Source organism: Garra rufa, chromosome 15, assembly GCF_049309525.1.
Source record: "Garra rufa chromosome 15, GarRuf1.0, whole genome shotgun sequence".
Classification (NCBI taxonomy): Eukaryota; Metazoa; Chordata; class Actinopteri; order Cypriniformes; family Cyprinidae; genus Garra; species Garra rufa.
Genome location: NC_133375.1, coordinates 19,056,350 through 19,084,148, shown reverse-complemented (window position 1 = coordinate 19,084,148; position 27,799 = coordinate 19,056,350). Strand labels below are relative to the sequence as shown.

At 34.7% G+C, this 27,799-nt stretch overlaps 1 pseudogene; it reads right to left on the bottom strand.

Moving 5' to 3' along the window:
- Nucleotides 1-1,637: 1,637 nt before the first annotated feature.
- The window catches only part of LOC141287677 (importin-11-like), a 29,165-nt pseudogene continuing 3,003 nt past the window's right edge, over nucleotides 1,638-27,799 (bottom strand).

The following is a 27,799-nucleotide window of genomic DNA, read 5'->3' as shown; positions in this document are numbered from 1 at the left end:
TGGCGACCAAACTGAACCAGGATTTCCAGGGAAGAATCTTGACAACATTCATGTTTGTTCTTATCATTTCCGGGTCAGGTAGGTGAAATATTAGGCTAATATCTTAATACTGCTTGTATGTATCCTTACCAGCAATTAACTTTGGCTTGATACATCAAAATTTTGCACCCTTTTCTGCTGACTAAGTCCTTCACTATATGATTTAGCAGCTTCAACATGCTTTTTTCTGTGGTTTAGAAAGCATAAATTAGCAGAACAACGTATTCAGTAGTACATTAACTGTGCAGTCCATACTGTTGTTTACATCCGAGTATCTCCTATATAGCCACGCATCTGGGTAACTGACCAAATTGTGACATAAGTGCAAGCCCTCTATTCAGACACATCCTTAATTTTAAGCCACCTTTTGGCCCCGTTAGAACGGTGCTGAGGCCCCCTAGTGTGTCCCGGCCCACTGATGGAGAACCACTGTGTAACAGTATTAGTAATCAATAATGGAAATGAAGACTCATGTTTTGAAACATAAAGGTCATAATTTCAAATGTTTGAAAGTAAGTTAGGATATTATTAGTTTCAGCTAATTTTCTGCATGTCTCTGAGTGAATGTATCAGCTCAGTATTCTGCTTTATTAAACAAAAAGGTTCAGCTGCCATATAGGTTTTATGAGACACCAGTCAACAATATTGATTTTTGCCAGTCAACAAGTATGGCTACACATCCAGACAGGCAATCTTATTAATCTGAATCAAGCATCAAGGCCAAAATCTAACTTTTTACTGCCCATAAATATTTCATACCATCAGTGAAATGGCAGACGCAATATTTTTCATTAAAAATGTTTGTCCCTATAAGAATGGAATTATTTAGCTGGTTTTTCCTTGCATATTTCTGATTCAAACAATGGTAGAACAGTCCTAGTCCAAGAATGACTGAAGACATTGCCAAAAAATAGTAAATGTGCTTCTTTCCTCGCAAAAGATTATCTCTGCGATTTCTGCTATTTATCTCTGCTGATAGTTTCTGCTATTCTTGAGTGCAATCAGGCGGTCAGTGAACAGACTGCGGGCGGGCGGCCCGTGGGTGTGTGAAGTTGAGACTAATAGTTTAAGACTTTGATGCCAGACCTATTAAACAACAGACGTGAACCAGCAATGGGTTTGCTTGAATCAATCTCAGAAACCATTTTGCTTAGAAGCCAGTTTATAAACAGATCGCCTTAAGGTTGGAGAGCCTTTTTTTAAATAACTAGCACCACTTAAGACTTCCGCTTTAAAGTCAAGTAGTAGCCAAGAACTTGATCACTACGGAGGCTGAAAGTGAGAGACGTAAATAATAACAGTAATTCCAGAAATGCCACATTTAATTGGACGTGATTCACACATCTTGCCACGAGGGACTGTTTCAAGTTATTACATCAGCATGTAAAGTGTAGGCTTTTATATAGTTGGGAAGGCAAGATCAGTGGAAGGCCAGGCCAAAATTATTTGTACTATTCACCCAAGTGAATTAAATGCTTTTTGTTTTGTTTTCGAGTTTTATTTAATTTTTCAGCTATTTTTAATACTACACTCGAAAGCTCAGCTCTGATTTCTGTTCTTCAGGTCATGGTAAACAAGCAAGCTAACAAAGTAAGCAGTGGTTTTCAGGCTGTACTGAACTTTATTGAAGCTGCATCAATGAAAAAATAGGGTTCATACGTGAAAATAAAACTACAGAGCGCAATGTGCTGTAATGTAACATATACATGTTATTACAGATGTGAGATACAATATCAGGTGTGTTAGTGGTGGATAAATAAGGCTTAAAGCATAAGGCTTTTATTCAGACTCAAAATTAATTTCACAGTGACAGTCGTTCTACTGTTTGACTGTGCTTTTTAACATCCCATTTTCAACCATAAACATTTCTAGAAATGTAAGCGCACTTACTGCGTGTACTTAAAAAACAAAAGAGAAAGCTTGCTACGGCAGTAAGAATATTCACTCATACATTTGCAGTGTACTTGTGATTAAAATAGACATTTGTTTCATTAACCTGATGTATTTGGTTCGTATGATCTCCTGTGAACCTCATGCGAGAGGTACAGTGTTGGAGCACTAGCAGCAATAGTTATGGGAAGGTAAACATTTACATCCATTCATTTTGCATTATGTGTATTTGATATGAAAATACTTTCGATCAAAAATGTTAATGACTTTTCAGTAGTTCCTGATATACTGATCTAGAAGCAACGTGATTGGGAAAAGCCACCCGAAGGGGGAAAATAACAATGTTGTCATGCAGTGTATTTTACATAAATACAAAAATTACAACTTTATATATGAAGACTGACTGCTTGGGCCCTTTCAATGGCGCTTTCTATACTGTTTTCCCATTACAAAACTTGGCATCGCAACATACTTTCTTACAGTGTCTTTTTTTTTTTCAGTCTAAGTAGATTTCCTCTCTGCCCCGTCTCAAACTTTGCAAAAGGTGTGTTTGAGGAAGCAAACAAAAGTGTGTGTTTAAAAAATATGGAAGATCTATTCTCTGGGTTATCATTAAAATGTTGACATCTCTGGTCTCAGAGGACTGGTTTTAACAGTCTGCTGTCGTCTGCTGTCTCACATGCCCTGGATAAACTCTTGCAGCTGTCGCACGATCTCTGTGTCCACCGTCTCCATGAGAGCTTGAAAGCCCTGGTCCCCCATTAACATCTGCTGAGCCTTCAACTTCTCATAGACAAACTGCTGAAGAGAGACGCTGTGCACAGGGTCCTCAAGAGCCAGCTATAGAGAGAGTAAAACACACAGACACACATTATGAGCATCACAAATGACACTTTCTACTAATACAGTAGCTACTAATAATAACTCTGGTATGGGGCTGTCACGATTCCTTAATTCTATTTGAGTACTCGATTTTTAAAAAATCCACGATTGCATTTTCCCTGTGTCGAGTAACCGGCAAAATACCTGAAGTGGCGCATTTCATGGACGAGAATCTATGAAACGCATTATTAGACCGTTTTCCAAAGCTGCATGATATATTAAACCCATTTTAAAAAGCATGATGCTATTCTGAATTCTCAAATGCTACAATTCAATTAAGTAAATATATGCTTAAGTAAATGCTGCTCCACACAAACCGTTATTATTTACGTGTGTAGAGCTTCTCAAACTTGCATATCTGCATTCTGCTGTGAGTTTGGGTTTATTATAACGTTCACCTGGGAACAAAACATGTGCCATTTCATCAGATTTGTAAGGTAATTTATTATTAAACCTATGCAAACACAGGAGAATACATCAATATCTTTCTCAACATGTTAACTGTTCATCGCAATTTCAAAATAAAAGTTTAAACCCTTGCTCTGACTTTTTAATGTCCCCATATATGTAAGAAATTACAGTGGCTGTAGCATTTGTCGTAAAGAAAAAGCCAAATATTCGGCTATTTGAATTAAACAAGAATTAGATTGTGCATTAATGTGTAAAAACAATCGTCAGGCCATTGGTGCCCTCTGCAGTCATTTGTTTTAATGCGTAATGTACGTTAGCGCTGTTTAAAGTACATTATGTATTTTAAGTTTTGTTCAATGAAACCATATGATTACTTGCTTTTGATACTTTATTTGAACTAATTATTATTGCCTCACTAAATGTAGTAATTTTAAAAGCTATTGTTTGCTTAGGTCTATTTCTATTACTACAATTTTTTTACAATTATAATTATCCGATTACTCGATTAATCATCTTATTACACAATTAATCATCAGAATAACTGTCCGATTACTCGATTAATTGTCCGATTGCTCGATTAATCATCTTATTACACAATTAATCGTCAGAATAACTGACAGGTTACTTGATTAATTGTCCGATTACTCGATTAATCATCTTATTACACAATTAATCGTCAGAATAACCGACAGATTACTCGATTAATTGTCCGATTACACGATTAATCATCTTATTACACAATTAATCATCAGAATAACTGACAGATTACTCGATTAATTGTCCGATTACACGATTAACCATAAGAATAGTCTGATCACACAATTAATCGTCAGAATGATAGTCCGATTACATGATTAATTGTCAGAATAATCGTCCGATTACTCAATTAATCGTCAGAATAATTGTCAGATTACTCTATTAATTGTTAGAATAATCGTCTGATTACTTGATTAATCAGCAGAATAATCAACGATTACTCAATTACCAGAATAATCGTTAGTGACAGCCCTACTGTGGTATTATAGGCAAAAACCCCATCTTTTTTTGTTGGGTGCTTGTTTTTTGTGTTTAATAAGCTAACAAAAGTAATCTAGCAGGATCGTGGAAAGACAAGTACGCCATTTTCTTCTCAATTTTTACAAATACTCATGAAGATGAACCATTAACTCTGTTATGTAGTGGAAAGAAGTTCATCAGTAGCTATACCAGTTTTTTTGTTTTCCAAATGTATCCTGAGTGACAGCATAATTTTAAGAAACATTTACAAACTTGTAACATATTATAACAGTTATTATGCAAATTATTTTATTGGATTTTAACATTTTGTTAGGAAATTGTATCTTAAATATATTAAAAACTAATGAAAAAAGAATAGGGGTGTTAATTTACACAATTTTGGTAACGGTTGCAAAAAAAGGTCGATTTAAAGTTTATTTCTTTTCAGTGACTCTATAGTGGGGAAAAACAATAATAAAAAATATTACATTTTTTATATTTGTGCATTTTTTATGGTATGTGCAAAATGTCAGTTCTTTGACACATTTCACAAAAAATAAACAAAATGCGAGTTATGGGGTGCCAGACTCTAGAAAATCAGACTTTCAGAATAAGACCAGAATGAGTTTATAAGTGTGAATGGATTATTTTAATACCATGATGTGGAACTGCAATGAAATAATAAAGCACATAACACAAAAAAATCATACCAAAATAACAAAAAAAAAAAAAAAAAAAATGAAATATGAGACGCAACATTTGAATGATCCATCTACCTCTAAAAAAACATCTACTTGATTACAGAAAAAAGCACAATGACAACAACAAAATTTCTGCTAAAAAAGTTAATAAAAATCTGAAACAGAAGCCTCTTTTTTTGAGTTTGTTAAAGAACTGTTTTGATACAAGACCAATAAAAATGACCTTGAACATGGAAGCACCCTTGCTGTCTATAGAGAACTCTGAAAGTTCTCCGATTACATCAAAAATATCTGAATTTTGTGTTTTGAAGATGAATTTTGAAAATGAATGAAGGTCTTACGAATTTGGAACGAAACAAGGGTGAGTAATTAATGCCAGAATTTTAATTTTTGGGTGAACTATCCCTTTAAGTATACTTTTCTGTTCTCCTTTTTAACAAATCAAATCTATTCAATATCTTGTAAGACCTCATGTAATTGTTGTTGTTAAATGTAAATTTCTTTTCTCCACGTAATGTAAATTTTATGCGTTTTTTTTGCGATTATGACATTTTTAATATATATTCATGTCTATGCTAAATGTATACGAAAACTGGAAAAATGTCAAAAAAAAAAAAAAAAAAAAATCTATTCAATATCTATTCAAAACCTGTATCTGATTGGCACATTTGTTGGAGGACAGAGACAGTGAGACACGTCAGCAGACAATTGTGAAGGAATTTTCTTGGTGCTAAAGCAAAGGCATTGATCCGAGCTCATACTGCATGTGACTTAACACATGAAGACAGAAAAGAAAACACAAGACCCTCATTACCTCTCAGTATTTATATGCTAATCACTGCTGCGGTAAAACAAAGGGCTGACGTCTAGACCCTCATTAAGACAAATTCATTAATTGAGTTTGCTTTCCATTGCACAGACAAAGCAGTGTCACACTTACTTTCTGTCATACACTGGGAAACATAATACATGATTAGGGTTTATTGATAAAATGACTCAAATTGTGCTGTGGGATATAGAAACCGTACTCTGTTACATCCTCGTCTGCCTGAATTGCTTTTCTTCAATGAGCACGAACTGAACAGGCAACAATGAAGATTCCAGATGCAGTCTTATTCATTTATATTTAATTTGTTTTATTTTTGAATATTTACATTTGGCTTCAATTTTAAGTACCCAGGGCTGTTTTGGAAGAAGAACTTTTTTTGACAGAAGTTATATTTAAATGACTGTAGTTTTGACAAAATGATCCCTTTTCAATGCAAGTCAATTGCACAATCAAAATAAATAAATAAAATTAAAAAATGTAAAAAAAAAATCTTAAATTTAATTTAAAATGTATTAAACATTGTTATATTTTTTGTAGTAATTAAAAAAATACAGTAGATCATGTTTTAGAATGCGAAGTCTGTTGATGCCTCTGCATCGCTGCACTCCTAAAGTGTCAAACTGTAAAGCTCTTGAATACTGTAACGCAAGACATAAATGATGCTCTGCTAATGAAGGGGGAGGGACACACATAGAGCGAGCGAGAGAGAGAGAATTAGCATACTGTAGTTGCATACATTACGCATCTCTATTATACAACAAATGACTATAAAGATCAAAGTAAATGCATCATTATGGGAAATCTATTTAGGATGGTGTAATTTCCACCCTCTTTTTGACACTTGCTGATTGATATATTGAGGCTCGGTGCTTTCAGTCAAACTCAACAGCAATGTTATGGTTGTAAATATTACATAAACAGCTCATTAATACATTCTACGTTTATTAAGACGTGTCATGGAGTGCACATCTGTCAATATGATGAGCATTAACTAAGCCAGCTGTGATTTTTGTGATTATACTTATAATTCACACTAAATTAACTCTAGCAGCTACCCTGCGGCATATGAAAAATTAGAGGAAAAAGTCGTTTTTGGATTTAATGATTCCAAATGCCACCATCTGCAAACTAATATCCTCCAAAAAAGGTTAAGTATGACAAAAACGTCTAACACACAGCCTCTCTCTCCACATAATACTGGTGCAAAACACAAGACTCAACATTTACCCTCCAAGACATTTGCAGAGAAAACGTACTTCCAGCAGCTTCCCCTGAGGCGTCTGATCACACCGTTTCATCTGACTCTCAACCTGTGATGGCTGCGATTCTGGTATGTACGTATATTTGTGTCTGAGAAAAACCTGAGATCATATTTATAAGTGTGATTACCTGGTGTTGTCTGAACTTAATGGACTGTGTGAGTTCTTAACATATTTAGTCCAGAGGGATTTAACCTTAATAGCTGCTTATTTTTCTTTCTAAGTGAATTTACGAGTCATAATGGATTGATTTCACAGAGCACTGCATTGACACTGCTGACTATACAAACAGTAATATACACTAAACAAACTATAACCTAATTACACCGGATGACATTTTAACATTCCAGAGTCAGACTCACTCTGCAACATGCTGAATGAATCACAGTGTTTCAAAGCCAAAGGTCTCCTGAGGAGGCAATTTCTGTCATTTCTTCTGTATGTTGGCAATATAATAGATGTCTAAGACTTGCATTAAGACCTAATGGTGTGAATGTAGCATCTTATATGTGACCAGTCATAAGGGTCAATTTGTCGAAACTGAGATTTACACATCATCTGGAAGCTAAATAAATAAGCTTTCCTTTGATGTATGGTTATGGATTGTTAGGATAGGACAATATTTGGCCAGGATACAACTATTTAAACATCAGGAATCTGACGGTCCAAAAAAAAAAAAGATTGAGAAAATAGCCTTTAAAGTTGTCCAAATGATGTATATTACTATTGATAAATTTGCAAAGTACCTTCATGGAACATGATCTTTACTTAATATCTTACTGATTTTTGGCATAAAAGAAAAATAATTTTGACCCAAACAATGTATTTTTGGCTATTGCTACAAATATACCCGTGCTACTTAAGACTAGTTTTGTGGTGCAGGATCAAATATTATACTACTAACATTAACAATTATACAAATACTGTAATGCATAATAATACACCACTGTTCAAAAGTTGGGATCTGTTAGACTGTAAATCTCTTATGTTCACCAAGGCTTCTTTAATTTGATCAAGAATACAGTACAACAGTAATATTGTGAAACATTACTACAATTTAACGGATTAGTTCACTTCCAGAGTAAACATTTCCTGATAATTTACTCACCCCTATGCCATCCAAGATGTTCATGTCTTTCTTGAGTCAAAAAGAATTTAAGATTTTTGAGGAAAACATTCCAGGATTTTTCTCCATATTGTGGACTTTAACATGGATCAAGGGGCTGAAGGTCCAAATTGCAGTTTCAATGCAGCTTTAAAGGGCTCTACACGATTACAGTCGAGGAATAGTGAAGCGATCGTTCATTTTCTAAAACAAAATTTTACATTTCTATACTTTTTAACCACAAATGCTCTTCTTATACTAGCTCGACTTCAAGCGTTGGAAAGGTCACGCGTGAGGTAGGCAGAAGTACCGGTGTTTACAAAGAGAACGTGCAAAGAAAGTCAAATGCATTTGACAAAAAAAAAGTTAAAACAACGACGTTGGGTGATTTTGAGGTTAGAGGAGAAAATGAGATGGAGTACCGAAGAAACAACCATACGTGACCTTTCCAACGTGATTACATAATGCATAAACACGCATCGTAGAGCTAGTGCAAGACGAGCATTTGTAGTTAAAAAGTATATAAATGCTTTTTTTTTTTTTTTTTTTAAATTACATTCGTTTTAGCAGTTAAGACCCTTATTTCTGAGCTGGGATCGTGTAGAGCCATTTAAAGCTGCATTGAAACGGCAATTTAGACCTTCAACCCACTGGCCACCATCAAAGTCCACTCTAAGGAGAAAAATCCTGGAATGTTTTCTTCAAAAAAACATTTCTTTTTGACTGAAGAAAGAAAGACATGAACATCTTGGATGACACGGGGGTGAGTACATTATTAGGAAATTTTTATTGTGGACATGAACTAATTTATTGAAATAAGTGTTTTGAATTTTAAAACATTTAAATTTTTTTTATTTATTTATTTAATGGCGAAGCTGAATTTTTAACACCATTACTCCAGTCTTCAGTGTCACATGATCATTCAGCAATCATTTTCATATGCTGATTTGCTGCTCAAGAAACATTTATCATCATCACTGCTGAACACAGTTGTGCTGCTTGATATTTTGTGATCATTTTTTTGTTTAGCATTTTTTGATCAACAGAAAGTTAAAAAGAACTGCATTTGTTTGAAACAGAAACCTTTTGTACCATTATAAATGTCTTTATTGTCACTATTGATCAATTTAATGCATCTTTGCATAACATTAGTACGCATTTACTAGAAAAAAAAATACTAAATAAGCAAAACAGAAAACCTCATATGTGACCATGGACCACAAAACCAGTCATAAGGTTAAATTTGACAAAACTGAGATTTATACATCATATGAAAGCTCAATAAATAAGCTTTCTATTGATGTATGGTTTGTTAGGATAGGACAATATTTGGCCGAGATACATCTATTTGAATTCAGAAATCTGAGGATGCAAAAAAAAATCTAAAAGACTGAGAAAATCACCTTTAAAGTTGTCCAAATTAGGTTCTTAACAATGCATATTACTAATCAAAAACTACATTTTGATATGTTTACAGTAGGAATTTTACAAAAAATCTTCATGGAACATGAACTTTACTTAATTTCTTAATGATTTTTGGCATAAAAGAAAAATCAAAAATTTTGACCCATGCAATGTATTTTTGGCTATTGCTACAAACAAACCCCAGCGTCTTAAGACTGGTTTTGTGGTCCAGGGTCACATATAGTATGTAAAACAGATAACACACTCTTTTCAGCATGCAAAGTTTCTCAAAATGATCTTCTAAAAAAAGTAGCTTACTGTTGACAGACAGCACTGAATAATTACCACATTTATGTAATAATAATAACTTTTATTTATATAGGGCCTTTCCAGAGCTCAAGGACACTTTACAATGAGTGTAACAAAGAAGAGATAACCATAGTATCATGTAAAATGTCATGTAGTATCTGTCAACACCAGCCTGCAACTTAAAATAACACTGCTACTGAAAAGCTAAATGATTTATATAAAAAAATGCCACTTCACTGCTGAAAAAAGTGGTTTTCACACAGTATGCATTGACACTGCTGACGACACACAAAGCTGACATACACTACAACAGCTATAACCCAATTAAACCAGATGACGTCAACATGTTTTAAAACCGAGCATGTTTTAACAGCCTTTAAGAGCTTTTCCAGCATAGTGGTATGATAAACACATTTGACCCTTCACTCTAATTACCTGACCTTTGAAGAGCTTTAAGATGCTGTAAAATGACATGGCTAGAAAAAAGGTGACTTTTTGCTGGTCAGGGTCTAAGTGAGGTTATTCATAACAAAATTAAATGAGTTGTAATCAAAAATAAAATATTAATACAAGAACCTCCAGCACATCCCGTCTCACTGTAATGCAGCTTCTGATAAGAAAAGGCGTTCTGACACCGCAAACAAAACTCTTCTTTACTCCATGAGCTGGGAAACTGGTGCTTTTAAAGGAATGACCCCATAGTTGCAGTATCAAAGTTGAAACACAGGAATCAATTGATTCTAGATAAATGGTGGGGCTTGTGACCTTGGTAGTCACACAGAATTGTACATACAGACTAAATCAGATCTCTCCAGTGATCCAAAGTAACCTTGATGTTTTCCTGGGAACACAATCAATACATCTATCAATTGCAACTGGACAGCTTCAAAAGAAAAAAAATTGTGAGCTTCGAGGGGTTACAGACATGTTTGCCGGCATTAGTAGTATAAAAACGCACAATGATTTTTTTTTTTTTTTTAGTGGATGAAATGAAGTGCAATGATATAAGATCGCCAGAATGCAATTGTGATGCACACAAAACAGCTATACGTGTAGGTTGAATGACAATATAAAGCACCATTGTCGCCACTCACACAGGAGAGACCCTGAATTTGAGTGGGTATTATTATCTCTAAGGAAAATCAATTAGTTCTGGAAAGAAGAGTGAAGTCGGAAGTCCTCCAAATGGCTTGTTATTGTAAGACACGAATCCTTCTGCATAACCGAAACCTCCAAGACCATAAAGACTATGCATTGTTGAGACCCAGAAATGGCAGTTAGACACAGGAAGCACTAGGACCTTGAACAATTGAAGGGTTTTGTTGAAAAACAAGGATGGCTTTAAGGAAGAAGGCACTCTGAAAAGGAACTTTGAAGTATTATTCCAAGCAAAGCCAGTGCTATAAAGCAGAGAGAGGCCTCTGGAAGAAATCCTGCCCGAGCCGCTGTGAACTTTTAATGGATTTTCATCAAATGAATAAAGTAAAAAACTTTGAAGACCGGATGAGTAAATGCCAATAAAGTCAATCTCAACCTTACTCAGAAGCAAAGGCAGTCATCTATTTTTAAGCTCAACTGGACCGCTGATCCTCTTTTTTTTTTTTTTTTTTCAAGCGTATTTTAGTCCAGGAGATCCCCCATAAAGACTTTGAAGTAAAAAAGCAAGATTTACTCAGTATCACTCTATAATAAATTTTATTAAGAACATCACAACATTACAATATATGACCATGGATCACAAAACCATAAGGGTTGTAAGGGTAATTTTTTTTTTAAATCATCTGAAACTGAAGCTTTCCATTGATGTATGGCTTGTTAAAATAGGCCAACATTTGGCCCGAGATACAACTATTTGAAAATCTGGAATCTGAGGGTGCAAAAAATCTAAATATTGAGAAAATCGCCTTTAAAGTTGTCCAAATTAAGTTCTTGGCAATGCATATTACTAATCAAATTCTTCATGGAACAAGATCGTTACTTAATATCCTAATGATTTTTGGCACAAAAGAAAAATTTTGACCTAAACAATGTATTGTTGGCTATTGCTACAAATATACCCGTGCTACTTAAGATTGGTTTTGTGGTATTCTGTGAAATTCTGTGATAAAAGCTATCATTTTACATTGTTTGATTATCCTGCAAGTTGTTCCCAACCTGAGGTACAAGTAGCCCAGGGGGTATTTAGAAGGTTAAACTTATAAAACAGAAATTATGACAAAAGGGAAATAAACATATATAATACTAATAATGACATGATTATTTTTTAGTTCTTCTTTGAGGTAAAAAAGAAAAATAATGAGCCATATTCACAAAACACCATACTAATTTCTGTTTAAATCATTCAGAAATCTTGTGTAAACTGTCCCCTTGATTTAGATGCAAACATTTATGCATGAATTTACATATGATATCCACAGGAATTTATTCTGCTTGTTTCATAAATGAAGCTCAAAGTCAGATTTGTTGTAGCATCAGTTTTCACGATTTAAAAAAAGCCATGGTTTGCAGATGTTTGTGTTCCGAAGATGAACAAGGGTATTACAGGTTTGAACATAAAAGTGAATAATTAATGACAGAATTTTCATTTCTGGGGGGGACTATCCCTTTAAAAATGATAGTAGTTGTAGCAATAGTAGTAAGAGTTTTAGTTAATAGGATGTCATTTTTGGTTAGGTGCTCATGAAGTGGCATTGATGTGACTGCAGGGCTGCAGAAGATTAAAAATACTTAGAAAAACACTTCTAACCTAAAAGAGGTTTTCCAATCTCAAGTAAACAACAAAAACAAAATCCATTTATGTCTTTTAGTAAAGAAAAGCCATTAGAGAAAATCGGATTATGGGCCCTCTCTCATATTGCCCATAAAGTGTCGACTCCACAAAAGAAAAGATGTCTGAGACTATCACTGCAGTCTCATTTGACACAATCTCCAACATCAGTCTCTAAAGCTCTACATATAAATCAATGTTCATTCAAATGGTACCAAGACCTCATGCATAACAATCTGTGGCAGATGTTGCAAACACGAGTTTCCAGATTTATATCCTTATGAATGCTTTACAAACACTTGTTCAGTTTATGAAAACCAAGCAGAACATTGTGCGTACATGTATAAACTTTAATCCTCATTCTGTCTCCTGCCCAAAGTAACTAAAATGGAGATTACACCACCTTTTTTATTATGCATAACTTCATCTGCATATCATTTCCATGTGCGATTTCTGCAATTTAGAAGACAATTCCAAGAGCTTGACCTTCAAGAGACAGAATTATCATGAGTCAGAAAAATGATTTTGGTCATAAAAATAATTTTGAAACATTACATTACATTAACCTTTTTCTTCAATGCGGATGTAAGCCTATGGGTGAGACTTCTTGTTCATTATTCGCTACAGGGAAATAACGAGAAGAGTAACAACGTGCAATAAACGATAAACTGTTTGCACTACAAACCAGAGTGTTCATAATTAAGATAATATATTAAAATAATATGGTAAGATAAACCAGTTTGCAATATGTTTTGCACAGCTAAAAGCTGGATGTGGATGAGACCGAAAGCCTGACCCATAAAATTTACAAATGGCCGTGCCCGTTCTTCTTCACAATTTAATCTGTATTTTAATCTTTACAATTTATGAATATAATTTAAAAATGATGTAATACTCATAATATAACGAAACTAGGATTTTCTTAAAGGGACAGTTCACCCAAAAATGAAAATTTTATGTTTATCTGCTTACCCCCAGAGCATCCAAGTTGTAGGTGACTTTGTTTCTTCAGTAGAACACAAACGAAGATTTTTAACTCAAACCATTGCAGTCTGTCAGTCATATAATGGCAGTCAATGGGACCCACGGCTTTGAAAGTCAAAAAAACATACCAAACAAAACCAAATTAAACCCTGCAGCTCGTAATGACACATTGAGGTCTTAACACATGAAACAATCGGTCTGTACAAGAAACTGAACTTATATAATTTTTTTACCTCTGGTGGATCAGCGGTAAAAGAAATGATATAAATACTGCTCAGTTTCTTACATAGACTGATTGTTTCATGTGTTAAGACCTCGATGTATTGTCACGAGCCACAGGGTTTAATTTGGTTTTGTCTGTGTATGTTTTCTTAACTCTTAAAGCCGTGGAGCCCATTAAATGCTGTTATATGACTGACAGACTTAAATGGTTTGAGTTAAAAATCTTTGTTTGTGTTCTACTGAAGAAACAAAGTCATCTACATTTTGGATGCCCTGGGGGTAAGCAGATAAACATCTCTTTATATACTGATGTGTACTGAATACATTTTTTGTTGCCCAACTGTGCATTCAAAACCCGAAAGCGAATTGTATGCCCACTGACTACAGCAGAACATCTCCTGCACTTAAGGTATTAAAAGCCAATCCATAGATCCATTTTCCAAAAGGAAAGGTCAACCTGACTGTTTATGTAGATCAAAATTTTCAGGGATGACGGGGCAGCTGTAATTTACTTCCCGAATTGCCAATAAATCCTACCGTACCTTACAAAGTTGTCTGAAAGGTTAAGCCCACGTTTGCTTACTTTGCACTTCCTCATGATGATATTAATGGTGTGCTTTGCAACCACTTTGCTGGGCTGGTAATGAGGGTGTGGGTGAGGGAGTGGATCAAAGAGATGAAGCCATGCTTCATGAATTTCTAATTAGAGTTTTAAGCCTCATCAAGTCACTCAAAGAGGCCGTGGACTAAATGAGAACGGTGCTTTCCCATACAAATCGTGCATCATTCATTCAGAGTCAACCATCATCCTCTTCTGTGAGCGACATTGTCTTCTTCCGTGTTCTTGGCAAGCAATGGCTTTTCTTTAATCTGTTGGGTCACACAGAAGTGAAAGGAGTCACGGGTGGCCCTACTCGGGCCACTGACTTTAATATCTCGGGCTGACAGATGTGTCACAGCACCGGATCATTTAATAATGAGGGGAATTCTCAAAGTGAGAGCCTGCTGTACTCTTAAAGCCTTTGGAGAGGAAACGGCTTGTCACTAAAACCGCATCCTTGTAATCACAGCATTTTTAATGCAGGGTCAATGACATAAATTGTGAATTGCAGCTTTGCTGAGATTTTTTCAAATGTTAAATCTTATGTCATGAGGCTGTTATAAATTTAATTTGACCCCAAAAACTTGATATTTATTTCCTGGAATGTGAATTTCACAGGGGGAACCCTGCCAAAAAACACGTATTTTACCACACCAAACAGGGGGACCCCCCTCGAAGCGCGATTGGGCTACGTTTGAGCAGCAATTGGGTGGGTTTTGTTGTGAAAACATGGCAACCCTGCCCCTGGTGTTATTCATAGACTGGTAAAATCACTACTGGGACACTACAGTTCTGGTTCACTAAAAAAAGGCAGCAAATTGTCTTGGTGATTTAACCCTGAGAGATGACTGACAGAAAGACTTTGCAATTTTATCCTTAGTGCAATAAAACCGAATCCCTGTATTGATTAGCTTTAATCCCACTAGTAGTCAAATTGTCCGTGTAAGCAGAAGTCTGGCAATAGTGTGCATTGTAAAACAAGAACATGTCAAACACAATCCCTATTTGCCTTAAAGGGATAGTTCACTTAAAAATGAAAATTCTGTCATTAATTACTCACTCTCATGTTGTTCCAAACCCGTAAGACCTTCGTCCAACTTCAGATAACAAATTAAGACATTTCTGATGAAATTCAAGCTATCAAGGCACAGAAATGTAGTAAGGACGTAGTTAAAATAGTCAATAATGATGGCGGACTATCCCTTGAGAGAAGAAATTGTTGAATAAGTACACTATGTGCACAATATATGCAGCACAAATTTCTAAATGATACTTGAATACTTGAATTGCCTGAACAATTCAATACATCGAAAGATAAATGTATCTCTCTTCACAGATCAAAAATGGATATCAATCCTGGGAAGAGATTCACTGAAACCGTCGTCAAAGTGAATTCAGTATATCATAAAATATAATCTGGATTATATTTCCCATGCCACACAGCTGTGCTTTACGGAGGGGAAGAAAGTCTAGATGAAGTTAACATTCAAGATTTAACAGCCTTATTTGAAAATTCTCAAGACTAAATATACCCCTGAAGCAGGAGATTACGAAAGGTCAAAATTAGCATTTCTGGCACAGCAGAGGCACAAAACAAACTCTGCTACTACAGAAACAAGAGATTACAAACGGAAAACAATTACTTAACCTGAAAGAAAAACGTGGATACAATAATTGTTTCTCATTTAGGTAAGTGATCGTAGGGTAAGCAGTGCCAATTGTAAAATCTAATTATGTTTCAGCATGTCTGCTGACAGCATCTGTAATACAGGACCCTGGAAATAAGACTCTTTAACTAAATAAAAAAATTGCAAATAAAAAACAAAAACTATGGTGACATAATAAAATTTATGCATATACACTACGAGTCAAAAGTTTTTGAACAGTAAGATTTTTTTAAATGTTTTTAAAGATGTCTCTTCTGCTCACCAAGCCTGCTCTAAAGTGTATATATGATCCAACGTACGGCAAAATAACTGTTTTCTTTTTGAATATATTTTAAAATGTAATTTATTCCTGTGATTTCAAGGCTTGATGTCACATGATCCATTCTATTCTGATTTTCTGCTCAAAAAACATTTATTATTATGATGTCGAAAACGGCTGAGTAGATTTTTTTTCCAGGTTTCTCTGATGAATAGAAAGTTCAGAAGAACACCATTTATCTGAAATAGAAAACTTTTGATCAATTTAGAGCATCCTTGACTCCAAGCTTTCGAATGGTATAGTGTATAATGTTACAAAAGCTTTTTTTTAATTTCAGATAAATTCTGATCTTTGGATCTTTCTATTCAAAGAATCCTGAAAAACTAGTCCGCTGTTCAAATATTGATAATAATAACTAAAAAATGTTTCTTAAACAGCAAATCAGCATTTTAGAATGATTTCTGAAGGATCATGTGACACTGAAGACTGGAGTAATGATGCTGAACAAGAATAAATTAAATTAAATTACTTAAAAAAAAAAAAAAAAAATTCAAATAGAAAACAATTATTTTAAATAGTAAAAATATTTCAAAATGTTACTGTTTTTGCTGTACTTTGGATCAAATAAATGCAGGCTTGGTAAGCAGAAGAGACATTTAAGAACATTAAAAATCTTACTGTTCAAAAACTTTTGACTGGTAGTGTAAATTATAGAATAATAAATAAATAAACAAAAAATTGCCACATGAATAAAGAATTTAATTTAAAAAAGCTGAATGAATGAATAAAAAATGATAGTCCCATGACTAAAAATGTCCAACGTTTGCACAACTTTTCCCATCCTCCCCATAAGCCATTTAACAGATGCATTTTAAGCTAATGCTTATTTGCTAATTGCAGGAAAACTTCCCTCGGAGCAATCTGAGACTAACAGTCAGTCATGACTCTGGCGGAAACACTCTGCTGAGAGCTGCTCGCTGGATACCAGTGACTCAGTCTGTCACCAAGTAATTAAAAACACCCCGCAAATAACTCGAAAAATGTGAGAAAACTCGAGAAAGAGACCTGTCTTGCATGATACTTCCAACACATGAAGCAAAAATGTGTCCGACACCACTTATCAACTTGACTCAAAGCACCACTGACACGATCCTCTCCAGTCATTTGAGGAAAGAGAGGCGCTGCTCGATCCTAAGAGGCAGCTCTAGAGGACAGAGTGCTGTTATGCTAGCGGCGCTAATGCGTGGCCACGTAAAACAGAAGAGAGGAGAGAACGCTTGAGAGGGTTCTCTGTATGGTCCTATCAACAGACTGAAGGTTAAGCTGTCTGAGACGTGCTGAGAGCTCTTCATTTAGGTGTGAAAAAGGTCAAAGACCTTTAGAATCGTTGCATGTAACTACTGAATATTCTGGAAGGGGAAACAAACACTGTAAATGGTGACAAACAAGTGTGGCTAGATAAAATTAAATTCACAGTGAATGTTTATTGGAAGCAAATGCATTTGATTCACTTCATTCACTTCGATTCACTTCATATGATGGATGGATGCACTTTTTGGACTTCAAAATCTCAACAACCATTTACTGCCATTATAAAACTTGGAACTTTTAATATAACTCTGATTGTATTCGTCTGAAAGAAGAAAGTCACATACACCTCAATGGTTTGAGGGTTAGTAAATCATGGAGTAATTTACAGTTTTGGGTGATTTATCTCTTTAAAAGACAAAATATCCCAAGAAAACAATGTTCACTTCAATCCTAGTAAACATTCTTCTCCATTGAACCAATGTCTGAGCTTCCAAAGTATGAATGTCTTTTTCTCCCGCATGCCATTTTCCTCCCTCTTGCTGCCCAGTCAAAATGATCATATTGCGTTTATGCCGTGATAACAATTGCATAATAATCTAATTAGACTAACACCATGAGGGCAGACTGGAGAAAGCTGTCATTATTTCAGAATCAGAGAACTGTATGTGAATGTGATTTACAAAAATAATTGAAATCTTGAGCTATCTGAATACATTAGTAAAGACTGTCTACTACAGACTGGTTTTGTCATTTGGTTTTGATTCTCTCAATAATAATAAGCTAACAAATCCAGCTAAAATGTTAACATTAATAATTTGTGGAAAAACACGTTTAAACCACACCATAAAATATTTGACTGCAGATGATATCAAGTGTTAGCAATTTCACCAAATCAAAGATAAAAGAAAACCCAGTCACAGGTTAATTTGTCTCAATAATATGCCAATGCCACTGGCTAAAAATTTACGCTAGAAAAGATACACTATCATTTAATTTCAATTCAATATATTTTTAATTTTCACTTTTATTTAGCAAGCCTGCATTAAATTGCTAAAAAGTGATAGTAAATATATTTCTAATGTTACAAAAGATTCATATTTCAAATAAATGCTGTTCTTTTGAACTTTTTATTTAGCATATTAGAATGATTTCTGAAGGATCAAGTGACACTGAAAACTGGAGTAATGATGCTGAAGTTTCAGCTTTGCATTGCAGGAATAAATTACATTTTAAAGTATATTACAATAGGAAACAGTTATTTTAAATTGCAATAATATTTAACAATATTACAGTATTTTTGATCAAATACACTACCAGTCAAAAGTTTTTGAACAGTAAGATTTTTTTATGTTTTTTTTAAAGAAGTCGCTTCTGCTCACAAAGCCAGCATTTATTTGATCCAAAGTACAGTAAAAACAGTCAAATTTTGAAACATTTTTACTACTTAAATAACTGTTTTCTATTTTAATATATTTTAAAATTTAATTTACTCCTGGGATTTTAAAGCTGAATTTTCAGGATCATTACTCCAGTCACACGATCCTTCAGAAATCATTCTAATATTCTGATTTGCTGCTAAAAAACCTTTATTATTATTATTATTATTATTATTATTATTATGTTGAAAACGGCTGAATATAATTTTTTCAGGTTTCTTTGATGAATAGAAGGTTCAGAAGAACAGCATTTATCTGAAATTGAAATCTTTTGTAACATCATAAATGTCTTTATCATCACCTTTGATCAATTTAAAGCATCCTTGCTAAATAAAAGTATTCATTTCTATAATTCCTATAATTTGATCACAGGAATAAATTACATTTTTAAATATATTCAAATAGACAGCAGTTTATTTAAACAGTAAAAATATATCACAATATTACTATTATTGGATCAAATAAATGCAGGCTTGGTGAGCATAAGAGACTTCTTAAAAAATACAAAAAGCTTTTTAACAGTGTTGTACGCTAGATCTAAACAAGGCAATGAAATATTTGAACACAGATGATATCAAGTGCTAATAATTTCAAAACAATCATTTTTTTTCGAAACCAAACAAAAACAAGGAAACCCCCCACCCACAGGGTAATGAAAAATGAAAAATTAAAAGCGTGTGAAATTAGGAGCATTTTGCTCAGAGCAGCATTAAATAAAAAGACTTTTAACAGGCTAACTGAATCTAGCACACCCTGGGATTCACAGGCAATAAATCAGAGAGAACGTGCTTATTAAATAGATGGATCCGTTACGCAATATCGCATCCCGGAAAGCAAACGGTTTTGATTCAGTGTTCTTGTTTGGATTGACCTTCAAACCCTGAAGCGCACAAACAAATAATGAGAGAAGGCAGGCACTGACAAGAGAAAAAAAGAAGCCATGGGATGAGCCTCGGTATTGAGTTTGACTATGACAGAGATACTAATGCAAGAGGCAGCATCAACAATAACAGATTACGCATGTTAAACCTATCCTGTTCACGTCATCCGAAACTGACTAATCTACTTCAAACAAATCGCCTTGGGACGCTTGGAAAATACTTGTCAGTATGAATGAATGTAAGCAAAACCATCATTTTAATTATAATGTTTATATATTTAGCTATACTAAGTCTGGATGAAACTAAAACTAGGGCGCTTTGTTGTAAATTACAAAATACGTCAGAGAAAAACACCAGTGTGAAACCATTTCAGTTCTATTTCTTTTCCGCACATCAGTTGCAACAATGACAGGTTAACCAGTTTGGGAAACAAGGTTAAACAAGGTTAACGTCGCTCCATTCCAGAACTGTCCTGCTGTCTAAAGCCGCTGGCACCAATTTCGTACAGGAACGACTGCACAAATATCACCCTGTCCGTAACATCATGACAGTTGAGTGGTTAATGGCTCCGATGATTTGAAATAAACCTTTTAAATCTAAACCTGCATTCATGGTGGGAGAAGATATAAAAAAGGACATTTTTCCTTTTAATCCATTTTGTGCATCATTAACCAGGAGGAACTTACACCTTCCCTGTGTCAGGGCAGATTTGTAGCGTAATACATCTCTTTGACTTTATCTACTGACTGTTCGGCACCCCACTGCCTGTTACGTGCGGACTGATTGCTCGCTGTGTCCATTTCCTCCTTCAATGCAATTTGCACTCCGGTGCTCCTTCAAAACGGCTCTGAACAGTGTACTACTTTCTGCAGGAAATGTAACATAATTCAAAATACCGCTGCTTTTAAGCACTGCCGTGTGAAAATGTTCCAGGTATGTGTCCGTTCAATAAACCCATCAAAACAAGACAAAACTCAAGCTTATTTGAGTCCAATGGTGTCTACGTGGCTACATCATGTTAACTAGATAATAACCTGTCAACCTCATCCCTCCTACTTGAAGCATTTCAGTCTTTCAGGGGACGCAGGTGTGAGTTTAGTTATTAGGGATGGATAATTTGGTTATTTTGTCTACTGGAGCACTTGAAAGACAAATCAACAGAGTATTCAGAGGTGTCCATCTGCAAATGTTTAATTGTTGTTCAATGGATGTCTTTGTTTTTCTATGTAAACAAAAGCTAGAAGTGTCTGTACATTGCAATTGCGTCTTGAGCCTTTTGGACGCAGCTCTCAGAATCACAGAATCCAGTCTTAAAATGGAACTTACTGTATAAAGCTGAATGTCATGGAATTTGCCAAAACTGGGATGAATGAATCAAAAGTAGGTCAGTACACTTAAATCAAAACGTGATATGGACTAGTGTCTGTGAATATTAAGTCGCAAAAATACTATTTAAATACGAATCCTGCATGTTCTGCGTGTCTGTGTGAATGAATGGCGCACACGCACGGTTTTGTTTACTACACACATACTGAAGCACGCTTGTATTTTCAGCCTGTGTTGTCGCAATATATGACTGCATAAATACATAAACAATCTCCAGAATTGCTATGAAAATCAGTTTATAAGCATTTTACCATTTCTTTTTAGAAAAAAACTATTGTCATACATATACAAACAGAAACTTACACAGCAACCCTTTAAAATAAAAGTTTGGTTTAACTTGAAGAAATTGTGACAGAAATATTTTACTTAATGTAATGATATTACTACTAATAAAAAATCAGTAAACCTTATTTTCTAAGGAATATTTTCCAGGAAAATGTAAATACACAACACAGTATTTCTGAAAAAAAAAAAAAGTAATATTTTTTTTTATAGTATCAATTAATTTGAGATGCTTTTGATTATTAAAATTTAACAAAACCATTAAAATGGAATCCATGAAATGAATGGTAATTTGGTAAAAATAAAACAATTTAAAAAAAGAAATAGAAAAATCAAAACTTGGAAATAAATAAATAAAAACAGATTTCAAAATAAAATCTAGAAGTGAAAGAATTTAAGTTATAATAAAATTATCAAAACATGAAAATGGAAAATAAGTGTTTTTAAACTCAGCAATGATAATTCTGAAAAAAAAAAAAAAAAACATGGAGCATTTTGTTTTAGTGTACAGTTTGTACTTATTTTAAGGAATATTTACCAGAGAATTTTTTAACAGAAAAATGTAAATATACAACACAGTATTTCCGAAAAAAAAAAAAAAATATATATATATATATTATATATATTTATTTATAAGATCAATTAATTTGAGATGTTTTGATTATTAAAATTGAACAAAACCATTATAATGGAATTCATTAAATTAATGGTAATTTGGTAAAAATAAAACACAATTTGAGAGAAAAACCCATCCAGAAAAATTAAAATGGAAAAAATTGAATTAAAAAAAGAATTAAAAAATAAAATAAAAACAGATTTCAAAATAATATCGAGAAGATAAAGAATTTAAGTTACCATTAAATGTTAAAAAAATTAAAATGGAAAATAAGTGTAAAACAAAATGTCAAAATTGAAAAGAAAGTTTGCACTCGACAAATTCTGTCATCCTCTTAATGTTGGCAAACTTTTGGTAACAGTTGCTGGTACCCACTGATTTTAACATAATTGTTTAATTTCCATGCTATGGACATCAATGGCAACTGTCAATTGTTTGATTATCAACATTCTTCAAAATATCTTCTTTTGTGCCCAACCAAAGAAAGAAACTCATACAGGTAGGGCTGATGCGCTGGGAACGCATCGGAATACCAAAGGTTGGAATCAGTCCCATCAAGGGGAAACGACTTCTCATTCAGAACCGTTTTCAGTTTAACAAAACTTACCAATGGGTGCCTCTCAAATGGAAGGCTGCATATCTCAGCTGCTATTTCGCCAAATGTCGATTCATGGAAAAAAAACGTAATGAAAACGAGTCAGTACTGAGCTTGTCTGAGTTTGAGGATGCATCCTTCCGTTTGAGAAACACTCATTAATTCACCTCTTTATATAAGTCTGATTCATTTCCATGAAAAGGTTCTTTCGGATAGATCGTTTAACAAACCTGTTCAAAAAATGATTCAGAGGTTATTTTATGGCGGAACTTGCTTATCTTGCTTGTGTTGGCGTGATCAAGGGTCTTGATCTTATTTCCATCTTAAATAAAAGGCTATATTTTTATCCTCTCTATCATCCAATGATAATTCTGAAAGAAAACGTGCAGCGCATTTGTGATTGACAGATAAACCACAAGCTCTTTTATCAGTGTTGTTGTTAATGTTCTGGTTATTTTGTTTTAGTGTACAGTTTGTTCATTTTGTGCAAAGCATATGGTTAAAGTAAACATTATTCAGCTGAACTGTGGACATGTTTCTTAGGGTGTGTTCACACTTGTAATTCGCTTCGTTTGGTCGGGAACAAAAAGGAAAAGGATACATTTGGTCCTGGTCCACTTAGTGTTTACACTGGCATTTTTGACAGCGAACCTAAAGATACCAAAACTAAAGGCATAGTAATAGGTTCACAACATGATTGGTTGGGTTGAATAATGTATATTTTGTGATGGAACTCACCGAAAACTCCAAACAAAAGGTGCGTTCGACATAAAGCGGTGCTGCGGGCCCTGCAAGACTAAGCGGTCATTGTTGCATGTACATGATTTTATTTTCACCACCTGCAAACTCACAAAGAGTTCATAAAAGGCACTTTACCTCATTGCTCCTCATTTTCATACACCGCTTGTTCCCTTCGTGAAATCATGTTGTATAGCGTCACATCTTGTCATTACTTTCTGCTTTTGGTTTGTTTAGAAGTATTTTGTTTGTGTTGCATTCATATTTCATTCGAAACGCACCAGAGTTCGTTTGGAAGTGGACCGAGACCCATCTTTTTAGCAATCTCGGTCCGGTTGTTTGATGCACACCAGGGTTCGGATGGAAGCATTCAGACTTATTGAAATGAATCATGTCACATAGGGCCACATCTTTTCATTACTTCCTGATTTTGGTTAGTTTAGAAGTATTTGGCCTGTGTTGCATTCATATTTCATTCGAACTGCACCCGAGTTCATTTGGAAGCGGACTGAGAACCATCTTTTTGGTGGTCTCGGCCTGCTTGTTTGGTGCGCACCAGGGTTCGGATGGCAGCATTCACACTTACTGAACTGGATCATGTTGCATAGCATCGCATTTTGTCATTACTTCCTGTTTTTGGTTAGATTATAAATATTTAGTCAATGTTGCATTCATATTTCATTCGAACTGCACCAGTGTTCATTTGGAAGCGGACCGAGACCAATCTTTTTGGCAGTCTCGGTCTGCTTGTTTGGTGCGCACCAGGGTTCGGATGGCAGCATTCACACTTACTCAAATAAACCAACAGAGCTATCACACCAGAGTTTGTTTTAATCGAACCAAACATGACAAGTGTAAACACACCCTTAAACACACTTCATGTCTTGTTCCACTCATGCAATAAACGCATGTCCACTATTGAGCTGTGGGCTATGACTAATTTCATGGGCATTGCAGACAAAATTCCAATTTAAAATCGTTCAGAGCATTGTAATTTTGTGAGATGTAATTTTGTAATGTTATGAGAAGCTTACTTTCTACGACCTTTATATCAACAGTGTTGGCGAAATTGGGTTCCTCCAATCTAAAAAACAGGAATCGAAAAAGAATCTAAAACAGTGAGGAATCGATTCTTGGAATCGAATCCCATTGATTCCAGAACCAGGAATCTGAAACGGACAGCCCTACATACAGGATTAGAAAAACATGAGGGTAAGTAAATTACAAAAAAAAAAAAAAAAAAGTTCCTTAAACGCATTAACATATTATGTGTGAATGACCTATCTATATCTAAAACAAATTCTAAAAAGCATCTGCGTTGTAATGCTGTGCAAATTTTGGCTCTGGTCTACATGTCACCGCTACTACTGCAAACTGTAGTTGCAAAGGCAAGGTATTATCAAAAACAGCACTGTACTCAATAAAAAAATAATAATAAAAAATTAATCCCTCTATACATACTTTTGCAAAAAAAAGTCAATTGTGTTTCGATTACTCACTGCTGTCATTTTCAAGTCCTCTGGCATTGAGGTTCAATGCACATCATTCTCTAACAAAGAAACACTGGTTGTGGAAAGGTTGTGACTTCCAAATGCAAAAATGTGCTTCATTTCATACCAGCTACCAGCTGAAAGTATCAAATACCACCAGGACCGTTTCATCACACAGACAATTAAGAGAAATGACTCACTTAAAACCGCTCCAACGTGCTTTTGAACTACTGCACTTCACAAAGTACATTTGCTCGTTTTCAGTTGTTGTTTGAAAGCTATTGTTGTTGGCAGATTTTCTATCAGAAGCACCACTCAGCTGAAACATGCTCATGTGGGTGTCATGCAAAAATAACATTAGGAAAAGACAGACTGAGATTTCATGACAATCCTCTCCAAAACACTGCATTCTCTTCACTATTGTTTTCATCCAAACACTTCTGCTGAGATGGTTCCCATAAAAAAGAAGAGAAATACAAAAACAACAACAAACCACACAGTTTGCCACCCACGAGTTCTAATTTTTTCATCTTTGCTGTCTACGCAGGGTAAGAAAGCTCTCGTATTTCATAAAAAATATCTTAATTTGTGTTCTGAAGATGAACAAAGGTCTTACGGGTTTGGAACTACAAGAGGATGAGTGATTAATTACATTACAATTAATTAATTTTCATTTTGAGGTGAACTACTTTAAAATAACAGTTATTGATATTGGCCTCAAATTAATCTAACTGGTGCACATATAATTATTTATACAACAGTTCTTTCTGGTCCTCGAATTTGATTGGCTCATAGGAGTGCGATATTAGAGTGAAATCAGAACTCCAACAGCCGTTTCACAGTTTGTAACTGTATCACTCTGCTTGCGGTTCTTCTCACACCGAGTGTAATGACGGACGCCCAAATGCAGCATTAATTCATAAATATTACAGTTTTTGTGTCACGAAATTTAGTTTTAAGAGGTTTTCAGGCGAAAATGTACTTTATAGTTTAAATATGCAGTTTGTTAATAAAGATAGTGTCTATTTGAAAATTTGCGTTGTCGTTTTCAGACATAGAAGCTCCGGATCATCAGCGACCGCTCTGTACTCATGAACCCGCACAAGAATGCCTCACCTCGGCCAGATCTTCTGGAATTTACCGCTGGCTCTGATGTCTTTGTAGTGGTTACACATGAATTATAATTCATCATGGGTAAATCTAATGGTAGACTTTGGTCTTATTAATCTATTATTTGTTCCAGAGAAGATAGTTTTGGCAAAGTCTCTTGTTTATATAAATGGTAAAAAAAAAAAAAAAAAAAAGTACATTTCTTTGTACTTTTGAATGAATTGCCTAGCTACTTTTATGATGGCTGTTCAATAAATATTTTATATGAATAATAGTATACAGTAATAGTGTTTTGTATTGAGAAATGGTACGCGTGTTCATGATGGTGATTTTAGTTACACTGTTCCACCATTAGATGCCGACAAGAGACTGTTTTTATGAGTCAGCAGTAAAGACTTTTACTTTGAAAAGGTAACGCTGTAAACAGAAGCTATTTTTAGTTTCAACAAAAGCTTGACACAGCAAACAAATGCACTGAGCAGCAAAATCAGCAGTTGAAAGGATATTAATGTTACGACAAAGATAACGCTTTCCTCAGCGGACATTCAAACTAATGTTTCATCATGAATATGAAGAATGAATGCTGTATCAGATGCAGGAAATCACACTCTCTTATAATACTCTACATAATACAGTGAGATTTTAATGCAGTAATACAATAAGCTTTCAATAAAGCAACTCAACATTCTTTCGTTGCTTGTTCTAAAGTGACATTTTCGAATTAGCAATGGAGGCTTGGGCTCAGCTGTTAAACTGCCAACTTTAGATTTGAATTTGTGGCGGGAAGAAGTAGTTATACACAAAAGAGGGCTTTTAAAGACACTCTGTTGTTATTTTATGTATTTACACACTTGTGCCATCAAAATGTTGTATAAATGCAATATCACACTCGTAGACATGAGATAAGGCTGTATATCAGCCGAATCACAGCCTACAAGTGTGATATTGCTCATCTATAAAAGTATTTGTTTCAGAACCGTAGCAACACATGAACAATTTGAACCTTTAACCCTCTACATGTAGGTAGGATGTACATCAATCTTGATCATGAGAAATTGATTTCTTTAGATGAAACACTTTTTGACCTGTAGTTTGTGAACTGAAGTAGCAATGCAGTGAATTCAACCAAGTCTATCAGTTTTAATGCAGTATATTGGCATCCGCTATTTCTCATCAATATTAGGCACTTGGTGGCATCTGTCATCAATAGGAGCATGTAACACTTGTGACCTTTGAGCTGGGGTAAAACACTCACCAGTTTCCTTCTCTTGTCCTGTTCTGTTGGGGGCTCCTCGTCATCTGTCAGCTTTGGCTCTTCAAAGTGGCTCATCAGCATGCAGCTAGAAGACAGGCAGCCAGAGAGAGTGTGTAAGGTCGTGAAGTGTGTGTGTGTGTGTGTGTGTGTGTGTGTGTGTGTGTGTAAAGAGAGCGAGTGCAAAGTAGAGAAATTACATTCATGTTACACTTCATTTCTAAAATGTGCCACTTTTCCCTGTTCTCCAGCAGCTGTGTAATCTCTCACTCCATTTATGAATACTCTTTTGACACCCCACTGAAGTATGTATGAGGCAGGTTGTGTATCCATCCTGCCTGGAAATGATAAAATGCCTTAGGAGGTGAACTTAAGGG